Source organism: Callithrix jacchus, chromosome 2 (genome assembly GCF_049354715.1).
Source record: "Callithrix jacchus isolate 240 chromosome 2, calJac240_pri, whole genome shotgun sequence".
Lineage (NCBI taxonomy): Eukaryota > Metazoa > Chordata > Mammalia > Primates > Cebidae > Callithrix > Callithrix jacchus.
Genome location: NC_133503.1, coordinates 104,884,049 through 104,902,973, shown reverse-complemented (window position 1 = coordinate 104,902,973; position 18,925 = coordinate 104,884,049). Strand labels below are relative to the sequence as shown.

The following is an 18,925-nucleotide window of genomic DNA, read 5'->3' as shown; positions in this document are numbered from 1 at the left end:
TGCTGGGTAAGGTGTTTTTACTTTGCTTCTATAGTGTCACACACTTCTGTCAGCACATTTTGTATTGGGCTGTTGGTTTGACCCATGGGCCAGTACATGGCATTGGCAGGTAGGAGACAGCTGCCACACAAGCAACTGTATGAACCTGATCTTTGTTTACTGTAAAGTGCCCTTTGTTGTTTCAGGTGAAGGACTGGACAGTGGAGTACCCAGTGCCCTGAACTTCCTTTTCCCTGTGGATGATGGGATACTGTTGTGCAGATGGAGTCTCTGACTTTCCCATGATGAGCACAATGATGAGCACAATCACCAGCCCTAACCAGGGTGGATGAAGGGAGCTCATGATGAAGTGCGCTGAGGTCTCTGTTGGAGTTGTGAGAGGGTTGCATTGGCTCCCCATCCTAGATAAACACAAATGCAATCTGTTTCCCTACCACATCCCTGTTCTAGCACTTGTGACTTCTATTTCAGATGCATACTGTAGTCCATTTCTGCACTGTAATGTGGTTGGGAGCCACAGGGAATACCTGTTTTGGTAGTCTTTGTGGAAATGGTTTCAGGGCATAACCTCATCATACAACTTGATACAGAAAGATCTAAGGCTTTGCTCTTCTCCAATGTGGTTGGGCCTGTGTGAGTGGGTGTTAGTTGTGGTGGTGTCAGCTGGTTCGGTCAGGGTGAACTCAAGCCATGGTGCAGGTGATTAGGTTCCAGCAGAATTGGAATGGGGTTGGTTTCTCCTCCAATTCCAAAGCCCCTACATGGCCTTCTGGACAGTATAAATGAAGGGGCTGGACTAGAGTTAGGCTAGCCCAGAGTTCAGATGCTGGCTGTACCAGGAAGATGCAGGCTGTTCTGCAGCTCGCTGGCCAAACTCTCAAGCAATGGCAGACAAAATTCTTAGGTGGTGGGAGCCTGAGGGAATACCTTACATTGTCTTTTAGATGATCCATTTGAAGAACTGGTATTTATTCATCACTTTCTTTCCTTTTCATGAGAATGGCATATAGTAGCTTCTTCTAGTTAGTCATCATGAAAATATCCCTTAGGGATTAAGTTTGAATATATGCATTTGTGGGGACACATTCAGAACATAACAGACTTCAATACTACTTTATATTTGGATTGCTTTCAGAATAGTTGGTTCAAAATCTCCCTTGCAATAGTGAGGTGGCAGAACCAGTGGCCTATCAGTGACACTGTTCACAACACTATGTAGTAAAGCCTACGGGGCAATGTGGCTCTTTTCTCTAAAGAGGAGGGCAGTGACTTGAAAATATATCAATATTGTACCACTTAAAGAGAAGTGTGTGGTAAAATTAGTCACTGGATTAGTTCTCTGAAAATCACTGATCACAAAGGCTATTTGAAGTAGGTATAACTCTTTAATACATATTTGTCCAAACTCTACAGGGAAAAATGAAAGCTCAGATTTAATAAACTGTGGATTTTAGTGGCTAAAAATGAGTAAAATAAGCTGGCCATTATTTCCAGTTGATGCTCCAGACATTATAGAGCTAAGAAGAAACATCTCTGTGTACTATATACAAATTCCTGACTTAAAAAGCCATGAGTGCAATAACATGTTTTATAATGCCACCTTTTTGAATAAGTTGCTACTTAGCAATAGGATGTGGAACACAGATACTTTAAGAATGAGGGAAAAGCAAGCGATGAATTAATAGCTACATTGAAAACAACAGGGCAAATAGGAGGAAGGATTTAATTAACTACCTGTCTAACATGTCTTCACACTGGCTGACAGATTTAAATGACTGTGATGCTATGCATTGTTAGAAATCAGTGTTACCACATAGTCACTAGAGCCCTTGAATATTTTTAGAATTTTCCTCTTTCAATATGAACTTATTCAAGTAATTAGACACACATATTTTAGAAAAAAATTTAGAGAAAATTATGCATTTCTGACCCCTCCTATGAGTATTGAGACAAGAGGGTTGACGTCAATTGCACTTCTTTCATCAGTGATATCATTTGTCTGTGTCCCTACCCAAATCTCATCTTGAATTATAAAGCCCATAATCCCTGTTGTCAAGTGTGGGACCAGGTAGAGGTAATTGGATCATGGGAGTTGTTTCCCCCATGCTGTTCTTTTGCTAATGAGTGAACCTCGTGAGATGTGATTGTTTTATAAGCATCTGCTATCTTCTCTGCTGGCACTCACTCCATCCTTACACCCTGTGAAGAGAAGGTGCCTGCTCCTCTCGTTTGCCTTCTGCCTTGATTTTAAGTTTCCTGAGGCCTTCCCAGCAATGCAGAACAATGAGTCATTTAAACGTCTTTCCTTTATGTATTATCCAGCCTCAGGTATTTCTTCATAGAATTGAAGGAATGGACTAATACAATCAGTATCTCCAACCAAGAAAGAAGAACCAGTAAGGAGGTTCTTTTTAATGCTTTAGTAACAGTTGACAAGTTAATTCTGACCAATTCTTCCACTAAGGACAATAAGAAAAGTTAGGGCACTGACACTTAAAGGAGTCAGAAAACTAACAGTACAGTGAGGAATGGCCAGGCCAGGATAAGGGAGAAGAGATAAATCTAGGATACTGTTCCCATGATCTATGGCTATTTGTGCTTTATAGGCTTTTGTAAACTTCTTAAGAACCAAGTGAGTGTGAGCAGCACATATAAAAACTACATAATAAACATAAGTTTATGTGTAGAAACCTTTGAGATTTGTAAAGGACCATATAAAAAGTTGTATTAACCCATTCTCATGCTGCTATGAAGAAATACCTGAGACTTGGTAATTTTTGCCTTCCACCATTATAGTAAGTTTCCTGAGGACTCCCAGCCAAGTTCTGCATGGCTGGGAGTCCTCAGGAAACTTACAATAATGGTGGAAGGCATCTCTTAATAGAGGGACAAGAGAGAGAATAAGTGACAGCAGGGGAAGGGTCAGACACTTAGATAACCATCAGATCTCCTGAAAATTCACTCACTTTCATGAGAACAGCATGGGGGAAACCATCCACACAATTCAATTACCTCCTACTGGTCCCCTCCCAAAACACATGAGGATTATGGGGATTACAATTCAAGATGAGATTTTGTTGGAGACATAGTCAAACCTTATCTAAAGTCATAAGGCAATTTCTGACAAATTTCAAAAACTGATATACAGATTATATGAAATAAACTGGCATTTTATTATATTAACACGTTAATTAGAAAAATTATATATGTTTGTCCTATATCCTGAATTGCTTCCCACCCCATATATTCATATGCTAAAGCCTTAACACCTAATTTGACTGTGTTTGGAGACACTGCTTTTAAGGAAGTTAGAAAGCCAGGGCCCTAATTCTATTATGATGGCATTCTTATAAGAAGACACATCAGGAGTGTGTGCACATAAAGAAAAGGCCATGTGGGAACACGGTGAGAAGGCAACTGTTTTCAAGTCAAGGAGAGAGGCCTCACCAGACGCGAACCATTGTTACAGCTTAATCTTGGACCTCCAGGCTCCAGAGCTTTGATAAAATAAGAGTCTGGTGTTGAAGCCATCAAGTCTGTGATATTTTTTATGGCAGTCCAAGAAGACTAAACACATTCTAGAAAATAAGGAATGCATTTTTAAATAACCCAGGAGAATTACATTTTCTGTCATGAAAAAATAAAATGGTCCAAATATATCCTTTCACGATAAACAAGTACAAACTGGAGAAATTACAAGAAACAATTTTCAGTCATAGGCAATAGACAATGAAATACTGCCATTTCTGAGAAAAGGAAAACAAATTCATTGAGTCCTACTTTTGTACTTTTGGAACATGAAACAATTCTCAATGTCACAGGAGGGAAAAACTAAAATGAACACAGAAATTTTTCTTGAAAGAGAACAAAGAGAATAGAATTCAAGGAATATGAGATAGAATTTGTGGGGCAGATAAGTCAAATTGAGGGAGCTACAGAAAAAAAGAATTTTAGAAATCTGCACAGGAATCCCCATTAAGTCTTTGGGTGAATACCAATTATGCAGGCAAAGGGTGAAATTAACCAATGGTAGAAAGGAGATAATTTAACAAGAAAGAGACAATTACTTAATAGCTATAATAATAAAAATTCCCAGATCTCACTTAGGGTTAAAGATAGGTCGAACTTTTATCAGTCAGAATGTAGAGATATTAGTGAATACTGAGGACATGTAACAAAACTCAAAGTTGTGTACCTTTAAAGTAGAACTCAATTACCCCAAAGACATAGGGAACTATAAGCCTGCACACAAAGAGCTTATAAACAAACCTTGACATGATGAAATGGTTATCAAGCCAACTGACTTCAAGAAGTTGAACTCTGTTTAATGGTATAAAACAGTCCTCAACATTTAAACTGCATTAATAATCACTGCAGGTATAAATAAAGAGTGAACAAAATTTAGGAGGAAAATGTCAATAAAACAAAAACAAATGAGAGAGGTAATAAATTAATTTAAAAAATGAAAGCAATTGTAGATATGTTCCTTATGTAAAAAGATAAAAAAATGTAAATATGATGAAAAGAAAGAAACTAAGTTAAATACAGTATAGAAATTGAACTTCTAATTATGCAAAACATAGAGTAAAAAACAGATAGAATTATAGCAGATAAGACCTCAAAGAAGAAATGATTAGTAAACTTCAGTATAATAGTAATAAAAATCCAAAATAAAATACAGGAAAATAATGCTGAAAATAAATGAACAGAGCATTAGTGGCTGAGAGAAAATATCAAGTAATTAGTCAGTGTAATATATATTTGAGTAGAATCTCCAATGGGGAAGACAAGTGAGAGTAATGGGGTTCATATACAAAAACATTACTTGAAGAAACAGTAGCAGAAAATGTTATAAAGACCATAAAAGCACACATTCTAGAAATAAAATATTAAGCAGAATCAAATTGTAAATAAAATAATGATAAAAAAAGACATACTAAAGCAAGTAATAAATGAATTGCTGAGGAGCAATGATAAAGAAAAAATCTTAATTGTAGGCAGAAAAAAAGAAACTGCAATGAATAGAAATCATAATTGTAACAAATTTGTTATCAAAAAGTGCAATCTAGATAATAATTAAAAGCCAGCCTTAAAGTACTAAAAGAAAGAAAAAACTATCAACACAGAATTTTGGCAAAGTGAAAATATCTCATAAGTTGAATGTGAAATAAAGTATTTTCCTTCATGGAACAGATGACAAAATCATTGGCAACAGAGAGAACCTCTTAGTTTTTTACGCAAAAAGAAATAATACTCCATTAGGGTTTTACAGAGAAATAGAGCCAATAGATAAAGATATTCACAAACACACACACACACACACACGGCAGGAAAGACAGATTTTAAGTAATTGGCTCATACGATTGTGGAGGTCGGTAAGTCTGAAGTTCTGAAATTTTGTAGGTTCAAAATCTGGAGTTAGTTTTACAGCCTTGAGTCCCTAATTAATACTAAAATCCACAGGGCAGGGCAGCAGACTGTAAACTCAGGCAAGGTTTCTATGATTCAGTCTTGAAGCAGAATTTCTGTTTCTTTGAAAAACCTCAGACGTTGTTCTTTTTGTTTGTTTGTTTGTTTGTTTGTTTTTTGAGATGGAGTTTCGCTCTTGTTACCCAGGCTGGAGTGCAATGGCGCGATCTCTGCTCACAGCAACCTCCACCTTTTGGGTTCACGCAATTCTCCTGCCTCAGCCTCCCGAGTAGCTGGGACTACAGGCATGCGCCACCATGCCCAGATAATTTTTGTGTTTTTAGTAGAGACGGTGTTCACCTTGTTGACCAGGATGGTCTCGATCTGTTCACCTCATGATCCACCAGCCTCAGCCTCCCAAAGTGCTGACATTATTGGCGTGAGCCACCGCACCTGGCCTGACTTTGTTCTCAAGGCCTACAATGGATTGAATGAGGCCAACACAATTATGGAGGTAATCAATTTTACTTAAAGTCTACTGATTTTAAAAGTTTAAAAAGATATTTAAAAAAACATTCACAGCAGCATGTAGTGTTTAAACAAACAGCCAAGCACCATAGCCCTAGCCACACTGACAAGTAAAATTAATCATTATATAGCCCATTTAAAAAATGTCTACCTAGAAAATTAAGTAAATAGTACTGGTAAAAATAAATGTGTGAGTAAACATAGAACATTTCAAATTTACAAGATCTCATTTAAATATCATTGAGTATAAACCTGAAGCTACAACTGAGACTGTAACAATAAACTGCAACAACATGTGGAAGTAAAAATATAATTGCAAAAAATATGAATACATTATTAAATTATATATTTGTAAGATACTAAAGTATCAATGAAGTGATACAACATTACTTTAAGGTAGAGTATTGTTCGTTAAATATGCATGATGAAAACCCTAGGGCAACTACACATGAATGCACATGAATATACATGAAAAAGTATATTTCATAATCCAATAGGGATGATAAAAATTAATTTTAAAAAGGTCATAAGAATAAAAAGAAACCAAAACCAAATGGAACAAACAGAAAACAAATATCTCACAATATAGTTAACCATAATCATCTTAAAGGTTACATAAAAACTAATTATACCCATTAAAGATAGAGCACCTAAATGTGAATGCAAAGTGTTACCTAATATTTACTGCATATAATAAAGTCACATTAACTATAGATGCATAGATATTTAAAAAGTAACAGAATAAATAAAGCATATACTATGCCACCATTAATCCAAAGAAAGTGAGTAGCTATATTAATATTACATAATTTTGACTCCAGAATAAATATTATAGTAATAAGAAATAAATTTTAAAAAGATAAAGTGGTAAAATAATTAAGAATATGTACAAGCTCAAATATGCATGCAAAGAACACCACATTTTATAGGGAAAGTCTAATATAACTGATAAGATAAATAGAGAGATTTATAAATATAGTCATTTCAAAAAAAATTCTCTAAAATATAATGTGAACAAAAATATTTGTAAAGATATGCAAATCTTGATTGACATTATCAATGAAGATCTTATCAGACCTTTGTAGAATGCTTCCCTCAACAACATCGTAATGTGTATCATTACAAGTGCAAATAAACATTCATTGATGTAGATAATTTGCTGGATCTTGTTAGTTTTTTTTTAAATAAAAGTGTTAATAAATTTAAAACAATTTAATTCATGTGAGGTATATTTTCTGATCATAGCTAAATTCTCATATGTTAGAAAATTCAACAGTATATCACTAAGTATTGATCAAAGAATAAATCACAAATAAAAATAAGAAAATAAATTGAAATGAGTGAAGATGAAAGGAGTATATCAAAATTTGTGGCAGACAGTTAATGCAGTGTTTCGCAGGGATAATAAAAGCTTATATTAAAAGCTTATATTAAAAGGCACAAGTCAGAAATTTTAAAAAAATCTAAATTTATACCTCAATAGAAAGAGAAAGAGAAATTAAGTAGAATTTAAAAAATAAAAATCAATGAGATAGAATATAGACAAAGAATAGCAAAAATCAAAGAAAAGCTGGCTCTTAAAATATAATTAAGATTGATAAGCTACTACAATAAAAGATTAAGATAAATAATTTATTATAAATCAACATTAATAATAAAGGGCTAACACCCACATCTTAATATTAAAATGCTATCTTTCCCTACTGCTGAGTATTAGGAACAAAGCAGTTTTCAACTCTAATAATTTCTATTCAATATCCTTCTAAAGATTCTAAAAAATTCAAGAAAAGAAATTTAAAAAGAGAAGAAAGAAGAAAGAAAGAGGGAGGAAAAAGATCAAAAGAAGATAAATTTGAGAATAGATAAAGTAAGTCAAGTTTTCGTGCAGACATGATAGGGTATGTATAAAATTGTAGATTTTTTAAAAAGGAATCAGTACCTACAAGTAAGTTTAGAAAAGTATTATGATATAAGATTAGTATAAAATTTACACATATTTCTACATACTAGTAATATCCTATTGAAAATTGAAATTTTAGAAAATTATCATGTACAGTAGTATAAAAAATATAGAATACTTGGGACAAACAATAAAATATGTACAAGATTGCATAGTAAAAAGAGCAAAATATTATTCAGATGAACATTAGAAGACCTGAATAAATTCATTTATTTCACTTAATTTCCAAGATAAATCCCAGTCGGCTTTCCATTAAAATTGAAAAATTAAGTTTAAAATCTATATGGAAATATAAAGGACTTAAAAGAACCAAATGGTTTTGTGAAAAGGACCAACAAAGTTGAAGGACTAACCATCCTGATTTCAGGATTGATGCAGCTTCAGTAATCAAGACAGTGATTGAGTGGTTTAGGGATAGACATCTAAATTAATGGAACAGAATAAGGAGGCCAGAAGTAGACTTCCACTTAAGTACATGTGTACCTATACATTTGATTTTCACAAATGCACAAAGATAATTTCTGAGAAAATAATAAATTATTCAAAAAGTTGTATTTGAGCAATCTGAAAGCACTAGAAAAAACAAATAAATTTGAACTATTACCTGACAGTATAGGTAAAAGTTAACTCAAAATGAATCTCAGACTTAAATGTAAAAGTAAATTACCACATTTTTGGTCATTTGAGGACAGAAAAAATAAAAATTAGGTATCTAAGCAAAACCAAAATTCTATTTAAAAATTTGCTATCAAGAAAATTAAAAGGAAAACCAAAAACTCATGGAAATTATGTACAAATCACATATGTAATCAAGGACTTACACCAAGTAAATATAAATTCTTTTGATTCAATAATATAAAGACAAACTACCCAAGAAAAAACAGGCAAGTATTTGAACAAACACTTCACCAAAGAAGATATATGGATAAACACATAAAATAAACATAAAATATGCAATACTATTTGATATTTAAAAATGCAAATTAATACCACACAGCATTATTACTACACATGCAATAAAATGAATATAATTAAAACACTGACAATACCAGGTCTTGGAGAGAATGTGGTAAACTGGAATTTACATATGTTGCTATGTGAAATACAAAAGATATAGCCATGTTGAAAAGAGTATTGTAGTTTCTTGTAAATTAAACATATACTTACCATACAATATAGTACTGCACTCCTGGGACTTTAATCAAAAATAATTCACAATATTGAATATTCATAGCTACTTTATTTGTAAAAGCTAAAATGTAGAGAGAGCCCAAATGTCCATGAACTAATGAATGAATAAACCAGTTGTGGTGCAGCCACTCAAAGGAATACTAGTCAACTATTTAAAATAAACTATTATTACATAAAACACTATGGATAAATTTCAAAAGCATTAAACTAATTGTAAAAGTAAGAGACAAAGTTATCATTTACATAAAATTATAAAAGGAATGACTTTTGTGAAACATCAATTACTGCCAGAATCTTGGTTTAGCGGGAGGGCTTTCAGGGAAAAGGGGCACAGTGGAACATACTGGAATGATGGAAATGTTCTATATCTTTATAATAATTGTTGTTTTCACATTGTATTTATTTCTTGATCAATCCCTATAGCCATAGTGTGTAATTTTTAATTATCTATATAATTTAAAACTATACCTGTTAGCTGATTAAAATGTGTAACTATGATATGAAGGTAGAAATTTAAAAATACTGTGATTTGAGTAACAGAAATAGTAGTACACATAAAAATTTGAGGAATGCAAGCAAAGTCATGCTTAAAAGGAAATTTGTATACTTTAATAAATACAGTTTTAAAAAGAATAGTTATAAATATAATGTCCTAATTTTCCCTCCTAATATGTTGTATACATAATAGCAAATTACTCTAAACCAAACACGGTAGATGAAAAAAATTTAATGTAGTTGTCTACATTTTTATTAATGAGACAAGCAAACAAATTTTGTTTCTTTGAATAACTTCTGAAAAGTTTGTTAATAAACTATAATCAGAAAAAATGTTTTAAAAAAATTTTCCACTCTTTCTATTTAATACTCTTCTGGAGGGCCTAACCAGTAGAGTAAGGTGAGAAATAAAAACAAAATATAATGATTAGAAATAAATAAATACTCATGACTAATGTGATGTTATATGTAAATCAATACAAAATAACTCACAGATCATGCATTTAAATTAGTAAGAGTATGGTCATGTTTACAAGAATAGTAGAGTTACTCCGAAAGTTTGCAACCTATTGCCTGTGCTCACAGTTTAGAGTCTATGCTTCCAGTAAATAAAGAAGATAACCCAAATATCCTTGTAAATATGTTGACAGACCTACTGGCAATCAAACAAATAGTGTTTTCTTATAGTCGATTATCTGGGGCCGTATAAACCTAGCCTGTCCACAGATACTTACAAAATCTATTGGTGACACAGATTTTACAGAGGGAGTCACATAAATCAGTACTCAGCAAACTTTTTTCTGTAAGGTAACTACATAGTAAACAGTTCAGGCATTGAAGGTCACATCATGAAACCTCTTTTACATGTTCTTTTTTCTCTCTTGTTTTTGACAGTAATTTTAAAAGCCATTCTTAGGGTTATACAAAATCATGGTAAGCTGAATTTGGCCATTGGTCATAATTTGTCAACCTTATACAAATTATAAGAAAAGAATTGAAGATGTGTCATGCCCAAAATGACTCTTCTATGAAAATTATGCATCTGCATATATTACATAGAAACTTTATGTTAATCTGGGCAAGCATACCTATTACTGCAGCCCAAAATGAAACTTTAAGCTGTGTTGGTGAACCCAGACCTCCTCTACTGTGCATTGCAATCACTTATATCCTGGCAACAATTAGGAAAGTTTGATACAGGGGAAGCTCTCCGGTATGTATGAGTCTGATTGACAATTTGAATGTGTGAAATATCATATAGGCAAAATGTAACAAACAATTGTATTATTCTCATGAGGGCTAAAGTAGTAGAAAGAAAATTAGTTTCCCACTTTCAACACAAAAAAGTCAGACAAATTATATTTTTTAAAAATGGCTCTCAGGCATTGGTTAGCAAGAAGCATAAGGCAGGATTCCATCAGCAAATGGGAACAATGAGCACAGCCCAATGACTAAGTAAACTCCTGGCCTGGAGAGTGTTTCAGGTTAGAGTGCATGAGAAGGCAATGGAGCCTGGCTGTCTCCTTGATTACAGAAGATAAAGTTAGGGAGGCCAAGGGGTCTAGAATTCTTAAAAAAGTTAAGTCTATAAGAAGACACCTTAAATATATGAACTCAGGTTAATATAAGATAATGGAAAACCTGTGCCATATTAATAGTACTCAAGAGACATCTGAAATCATATAATAAAACAAAATAAATTTGAGTGCATAAATGTTACCAGAGATAAAGTGGATCATTTCAAATAATAAAGGAGTCCAATAAAACTAAATATATAAATGCAAATGAACCTATCATGAAGCATTATAAAACAAAATGATATAAATAAAGTAGAAATAGACACATTTACAATGGCAATTGAATATTCCGATACCACTCTTTGATAACTGATAGAGTAAGGCAGAAGATCAGTAAAAATCTAGACGATGAGTAACATTATCAACACTGACCTAATGGTAATTATGGAAGACTCTATCCTACACCAAAATAATGGGTGCTAATGTTTCAGATGCACATAGAATATTTTCCAAGGTAGATCACATCTGATCCCACAAAACAAGTCATAGTGAATTTGCAATTAGTAAAATAATATAGAACTTGTCCACTGATAACAAAAATAAATTAGTAATCTGTAAAAGATAGAAATCAAAATACCAAAATATTTGAAAATTAAACAATATATTTCTGAATCAACTATGGACCAAAGAAAGAATCATAAGAAAATGTTTTGAAAAAAAATTAAAATGTGATGTGTTCAAAGATGTGGGTTGCAGTTAGGATAAAAAGAGCATTTCCCAATTTATGAACTAAGCTTCCCACAGTAACAAACTAAAAAGTAAAGAAATTTTACACTAGCAAAGGAAAAACAATAATTTTTAAATGTAAAAATTAATAAAATAGAAAAAAGTCACAATAGAATTAATAAAACCAAAAGTTCATTGTTTGAAAAGATTAATATATTAGATAAATTTTCTAGTAGAATTATCAGGAAAAGAAAAACGAAGAAATAACAAGGTAATATTATCAAGAATGATAGAGGAAGATATTATTAGAGATCCTAAGAGAATTTAAAGTATAATAAGAAAATATTATAAATAATTCTTTGGTATTATATTTCACAATTTAATGAAATGGACAATTTTTTTAAAGCATCTACTATTGAAGTTTGCTAAAGAAGAGATAGATAACTTGAATAGTCATAAATCTATAACACAACTTGAATTCATAGTAAAAAACAAATTCTATAAAAGATACGTGAGGCCCAGATAGTTTAATCGAGAAATTTTGTGAAACATTTCGTGAGAAATAATACCAATTCAAAATCTTTCCGAAAATAGAGAAGCAGAGACTTTCCATGAGGATATAATTATTGTGATACCAAAACCAAAGGTATTACAAGTAAGAAAAAAAATACTACAGACCAACATCTTCCATGAATATATGCAAAAATTTCAAGCAAAATGTTTGTAAGTCAAATTTGAAAATACATAAATATATATTGTGACCATATGGATTTTATCCTGGAAATGCAAATTGGATATAGCATTTTAATATCAATTAATTTAATTCACCATATTTACAAACTAAAAAGAAAGCAGCATTTGATCACCTCAATAGACACAGACAGTTTTGGCACAATTTAGCTCTAATAACAATAAAAAGCAGTGGGTAAACAGGAATAAAGATAGTTTCTTCAACCTAACAAAAGACATGCTTGAAAAATTCTATAGCTTATGTCAAAATAATGGTAAACTGTGATTATGCTCATCCTAAAATCAACAAGAAGGCCCTTGTTAGCTGTATTCCTAGGTATTTTATTCTCTTTGCAGAAATTGTGAATTGGAGTTCACTCATGATTTGGCTCTCTGTGTGTCTGTTATTGGTGTATAGGAATGCTAGTGATTTTTGCACATTTATTTCATATCCTGAGACTTTGCTGAAGTTGTTTATCATCTTCAGGTCATTTTGGGCTGAGACAATGGTGTCTTCTAAATACGCAATCATGTCATCTGTAAATAGAGACAATCTGACTTCCTCCATTCCTAATTGAATATTCTTTATTTACTTTTCTTGCCTTATTGCTCTGGCCAGAACTCCCAATACCATGTTGAATAGGATTGGTGAGAGAAGACATCCTTGTCCAGTGCCAGTTTTCAAAGGGAATGCTTCCAGTTATTGCCCATTCAGTATTATTTTGGCTATGGGTTTGTCATAAATAGCTTTTATTATTTTAAGATACATTCCACCAATACTTAGTTTATTGAGAGTTTTAGCATAAACAGCTGTTGAATTTTGTAAAAGGCCTTCTCTGCATCTATTGAGATAATCATGTGTTTATTGTCTTTGGTTCTGTTTACATGATGTATTACATTTATAGATTTGTATATGTTGAGCCAGCCTTGCATCCCTGGGATGAAGCTGACTTGATGGTGATGAATGAGCTATTGGATTCTCTTTGCCAGTATTTTATTGAAAATTTTCACATCAATGTTTATCATGGATATTGGCCTGATATTTCCTTTTATACTTGTATCTCTACCAGGTTTAATATCATTGGCCTTCTTCACATAACTGAAAAAAAAACCTTAAACTTCATATGGAACCAAAAAAGAGCCCACATAGCCACAACAATCCTAAGCAAAAAGGACAAAGCTGGAAGCATCAGGCTACCTGACTTCTAACCATACTACAAGGCTACAGTAATCAAAACAGCATGATACTAGTACCAAAACAGAGATATAGACCAGTGGAATAGAACAGAGGCCTCAGGAGTAATGCCATACATCTACAACCATCTGATCTTCAGCAAACCTGATAAAAACAAACAGTGGGAAAAAGATTCCCTGTTTAATAAATGGTGTTGGGAAAACTGGCTAGCCATGTGCAGAAAGAAGAAACTGGATTCCTTCCTTACACCTTAAGCAAAAATTAACTCCAGATGGACTAAAGATTTAAACATAAGACCTAACACCATAAAAACTCAAGAAGAAAACCTAGGCAATACCATTCAGGACATAGGCATACACAAGGAGTTCATGACTAAAACACCAAAAGCAATGGCAACAAAAGCCAAATTAGACAAATGGGATCTAATTACACTTAAGAGCTTCTGCAGAGCAAAAGAAACTATCATTAGAGTAAACTGGCAACCAACGGGGAAAAAATGTTTGCAATCTTCCCATCTGACAAAGGGCTAATATTCAGAATCTACAAAGAACTAAAACAAATTTAGAAGAAAAAAAAAAACCCCATCCAAAAGTGGGTGAAGGATATGAAGAGACACTTTTCAAAAGAAGACATTTATGTGGCCAACAAACATGAAAAATGGCTCATCACTGGTCGTTAGAGAAATGCAAATCAAAACCACATTGAGATACCACCTCATGCCAGTTAGAATGGCGATCACTAAAAAATAAGGAGACAACAGATGCTAGAGAGGATGTGGAGACATAGGAACACTTTTACACTGTTGGTGGGAGTGTAAATTAGTGCAACCATTGTGGAAGACAGTGTGGCAATTCCTCAAGGATCTAGAACCAGAAATACCATTTGACCCAGCAATCCCATTGCTTGGTATATATCCAAAAGATTATAAGTCATTCTATTATAAAGACACATGCACACGTATGCTCATTATGCCACTGTTTATGATAGCAAAGACTTGGAACCAACCCAAATGCCCATGAATGATAGACTAGATAAAGAAAATATGGCACATACACACCATGGAATACTATGCAGCCATCAAAAAGGATGAGTTCATGCCCTTTGCAGTGACAGGGATGAAGCTGGAAACCATCATTCTCAGCAACCTGACCCAAGAACAGAAAACCAAACACCACATTTTCTCACTCATAAGTGGTTGCTGAAAAATGAGAACACACGGACACAGGGAAGGGAACATCACACACCAGGGCCTGTTGGTGGGTGGGAGAGCTAGGGGAGGGATAGCAGGGGGTGAGGGAATTGGGGAGGGATAACATTAGGAGAAATACCTAATGTAGATGATGGGGGGACGGATGCAGCAAACCACCATGGCATGTGTATACCTATGCAACAATCTTGTACCATCTGCACAGGTACCACAGAACTTAAAATATGATAATTATAAAAAAGAAGGCAAAGGTGTTGCTTCTCATACTATCTTCTCTACATTTTACCAAAAACCTTAGTGCAGTAAGATGAGAAAAACAAGTACCAATTGAAAACGAAGTGGTAATCCTATCTTTATTTTCAAAAACACGTAATTGTCCATGTAGATAATTCTAATTCAACTCCGAAAGAAAAAGAAAACAAAACAAAAACTATTAAAACCAACAATTGAGTTTGGCAGTGTTAGTGGATAAACTCAATAGAGAGAAATTAGTTCTATTTTAAATGTGGAGAGACTGAAAATTTTAAAATATTCATATAGTTTAAAATAGTATCATTAGACATTAGGTATTAAAAAGTAAGTTTGAGTGACACTGTAAATTACCTATCCCCTGAAATCTATAACACATTTCTAAGATAATTTAAAGACAAAAATCATTGCAGAGATATATCATGTCTTTGATTGGAAAAATCAATATGTGTAATATGTTAATTTTATGTAAGATTTTGATTGTGATGACATGCATTTGATGTATATACACCCGTGAATCCAACACTATAATCAGAATTAACCTTTCTGTCAACACCAAAACTTTTCTAATGCTTTTTATCACAGGATCTTTCACATGTCACTTCACCAGCTGGAAACCTCTTTGGCTGGTAGTTCCCTGCATAAGTTCTGCTTGCACCCACTGGGCTTGTTCCTCCCACTTGGCCCACCAGGCTGCCTCAGTTTGCACCACTAGGCCAGATTCTTTTGCCCTTCAACTGTGTACCAGACATAGAGCAACAAAGGGTGTATGAGCATCTGAAGTGGCGTATGAGCAAGCAAGTATGGGGTCTTGGCCTGTCTACAGCCAGGCGTGTTGGCAGTTGTAGGGGGCCAGACAGCTGAGGGTGCCAGCACAGGTGTCGGATTTGTGCAAGACTGTGGCTGAACTAGGTATACCACAAGTGGATTCGGCAGCGGGTGCCAGCATCTGGACAAGGGTAATGCGGTGGTGCCTAAAAACTCAGAGACGCCAGCAGCCATGAAGCCCCAAGGGGTGGGGAGGGAATGTTACAGCTCTCTCATTCCTGCCGCCCACAGCTCATCGAATTGTGGGGGTAGGGGAGACATGTTTTCAGCTTGTTTAGTCCCACAGCCTCACTCTAGCCCAGGGCTCCCAGGCTGGCCTGGCCCTGCCACCACTTCTTGTCAGGTGGAAGTTCCGGAGTCAGAACTGTAATACTATATCCCTCCTTCCCTCCTCCAATGACAGGTGGAAGTGACCTTACAATTCAAAAATGATAATTAGAACAATCCAATAAAAATGAACCATATATTTGAACAGATGCTTCACCCAACAAGGCATATAGATGAAAATTAGTATGTGAAAAGATACTCAACATCTTTACTCAATAGGGACATACAAACTAAATCATTGATATGATACCATTTAATACACTGTAGAATGGCTCCAATGTCATTTCCACCTGACATTGGAGGAGGGAAGGAGGGATATAGTATTACAGTTCTGACTCCGGGATTCCCGGGGTCTGGGCCCCGAGACGTTTGGCAAATGGGAGCTTGGAGAGCTCACCGGGAACATGTTACAGCTCCTTTCAGTCTTACCTGCAGCTTGGTGATCCATTCAGGAAGGTGTTACAGCCCTTTTTGCACCTGCTGTTCGGTGGGTCCCAAGTTCATGTCCTGTGTCCAGGAAGAATGAAGACATAGTCAACTGAAGGGTGAGCAAGGTGGAGAAGAGGTTTTTTGTTTTTTGTTTTTGTTGTTGTTTGTTTTTTTGTTTTGTTGTTGTTTGTTTTTTTTTAGATGAAGTCTTACTCTGTCACCCAGCACCCAGGCTGGAGTGCAGGGGCGCAATCTTGGCTAACGGCAACCTCCTCCTCAATCTCCCAAGTAGCTGGGACTACAGGTGTACACCACCAAGCCAGGCTAATTTTTGTAATTTTAGTAGAGATGGGGTTTCACCATATTCGTCAGGTTGGTATTGAACTTCTGACTTCTTGATCTGCCCACCTCCACCTCTCATAGTACTGGGATTATAGGAAGAAGAATTTTATTGAGTGCCAGAACAGCTTTCAGCAGAGAAATGATCTGAAGCTGGTAGCTCCTACCCACAGGCAGGTAGCAGTGATCTGTGGCCGAATCCGTGATTTTTTATGGGCTAAGAATGGAGAAAGTACATGCTGATTGGTCCATGGGTTGGTCTGGAAGAAGAACCCTTTGATTGGTTGAAAGGCATCAAGAAAGTTCTTACTTTGGATGGTGGATTCTATTTTGAACTGGCAGCCCAGTTTTCAGGCGTCAGGCACTGGCTTGAAGGTTGGGTTTCACCAGGGACCCTCCCCTATCTGCGTAAGAATTTGTCTGTCTCCTGCCACTACCACTATTATAAAACATACCTTCCTCCAACTACATATGCAGGGAACCACTGATTACTTTCTGTCAATATTATGTATTCTCTAGAAGTGTAATAAAGCGAATCATACAGTATGCGTTCATTTTGCCCAGCTTTTTTATTCAACATACTTATTTCAAGATTCAGCCACACTGATACATGTAACAGAAACGTGGTTTTTCTTTTTTTCTATTTATTGCTGAGTAGCAGTCCGCTCTATGGGTATATTAAAATTTTTAGCCATTTTGTTGTTAATGAGTTGTTGATGTACAACTTATTTGGCTCTTACAAAGTTGCTATGAACGTTCATGTACAGATTATTGTGTGAACATATGTTTTTGTTTCCTGGCATAGACACCTAGGAATGAAATGGAGTGGTTCTATGGAAGAGAAAATTTAAATATTCAAGGAATTCCAAACATTTTTCCCAAGAGGATTTATCGGTATTCATTCCCAGCACAAATATGATGGAATTGCTCCACGTGCCCACAACACTTGGTCTAGAGATTCTTTTTATGATAGCCATTCTACAGTGTATTAAATGGTATCATATCAATGATTTAGTTTGTATGTCCCTATTGAGTAAAGATGTTGAGTATCTTTTCACATACTAATTTTCATCTATATGTCTTGTTGGGTGAAGCATCTGTTCAAATATATGGTTCATTTTTATTGGATTGTTCTAATTATAATTTTTGAATTGTAAGGTTTTGTTTTGTATTATGAACACAGATCTTTAGTTAGACGTATATTTGAAAATATTTTCTCCCATACTGTGACTTGCCTTTTCTTTTTCTGCACATAGATCTGGAGATAGGGAGTTGATAATTTTGATGCAGAATTTATTTAATGCTTTGCAGTTCAAGAAGTTGTAACTTTATTAAAGAAATTATTGACAACTGAATATTACACTAATTTTGTCCCATTTTTCCTTGTAGATTTATAATTTTAGCTCTAATGTTTAGTGTACATTTTAATTCTTGTATAAGGTATAAGGTAGTAAAAGAGTACTTTTTTTACTGATGGCTAGACAATTGTTTCATTATCATTTCTTGAAGATATTTTTCCCCATGGATTCTGAAGAAAAATATATGCACATTAAAATTTTTGTAATTCTTCTGAATACTATAAGTCCACAATCAGAAGTTTTAATTAAGAGCTAGCTGTGCATGGTGGCTCACACCTGTATCCCAGCTACTTGGGAGGCAAAGGCTTGAAGCCAGCAGTTGGAGACCAGACTGGAAAAAATGGACTTTGTCTCTGAAAAAAATAAAAATAAATTTATCAGATGTAGCGCTGTGTATCTGTAGTCCTAGCTACTGGGGAAGCTGGGGCCAGGGGATTG

At 34.5% G+C, this 18,925-nt stretch overlaps 1 long non-coding RNA gene across 1 annotated transcript in view; it reads right to left on the bottom strand.

The window, feature by feature from the left end:
• Positions 1 to 16,789: 16,789 nt before the first annotated feature.
• LOC118151440 (uncharacterized) overlaps positions 16,790 to 18,925 on the bottom strand; it is a 287,479-nt gene continuing 285,343 nt past the window's right edge. The window contains exon 5 of the long non-coding RNA XR_013532564.1: positions 16,790 to 16,868. This is a non-coding gene — a long non-coding RNA (uncharacterized LOC118151440). The remainder of the gene's footprint in view (positions 16,869 to 18,925) is intronic.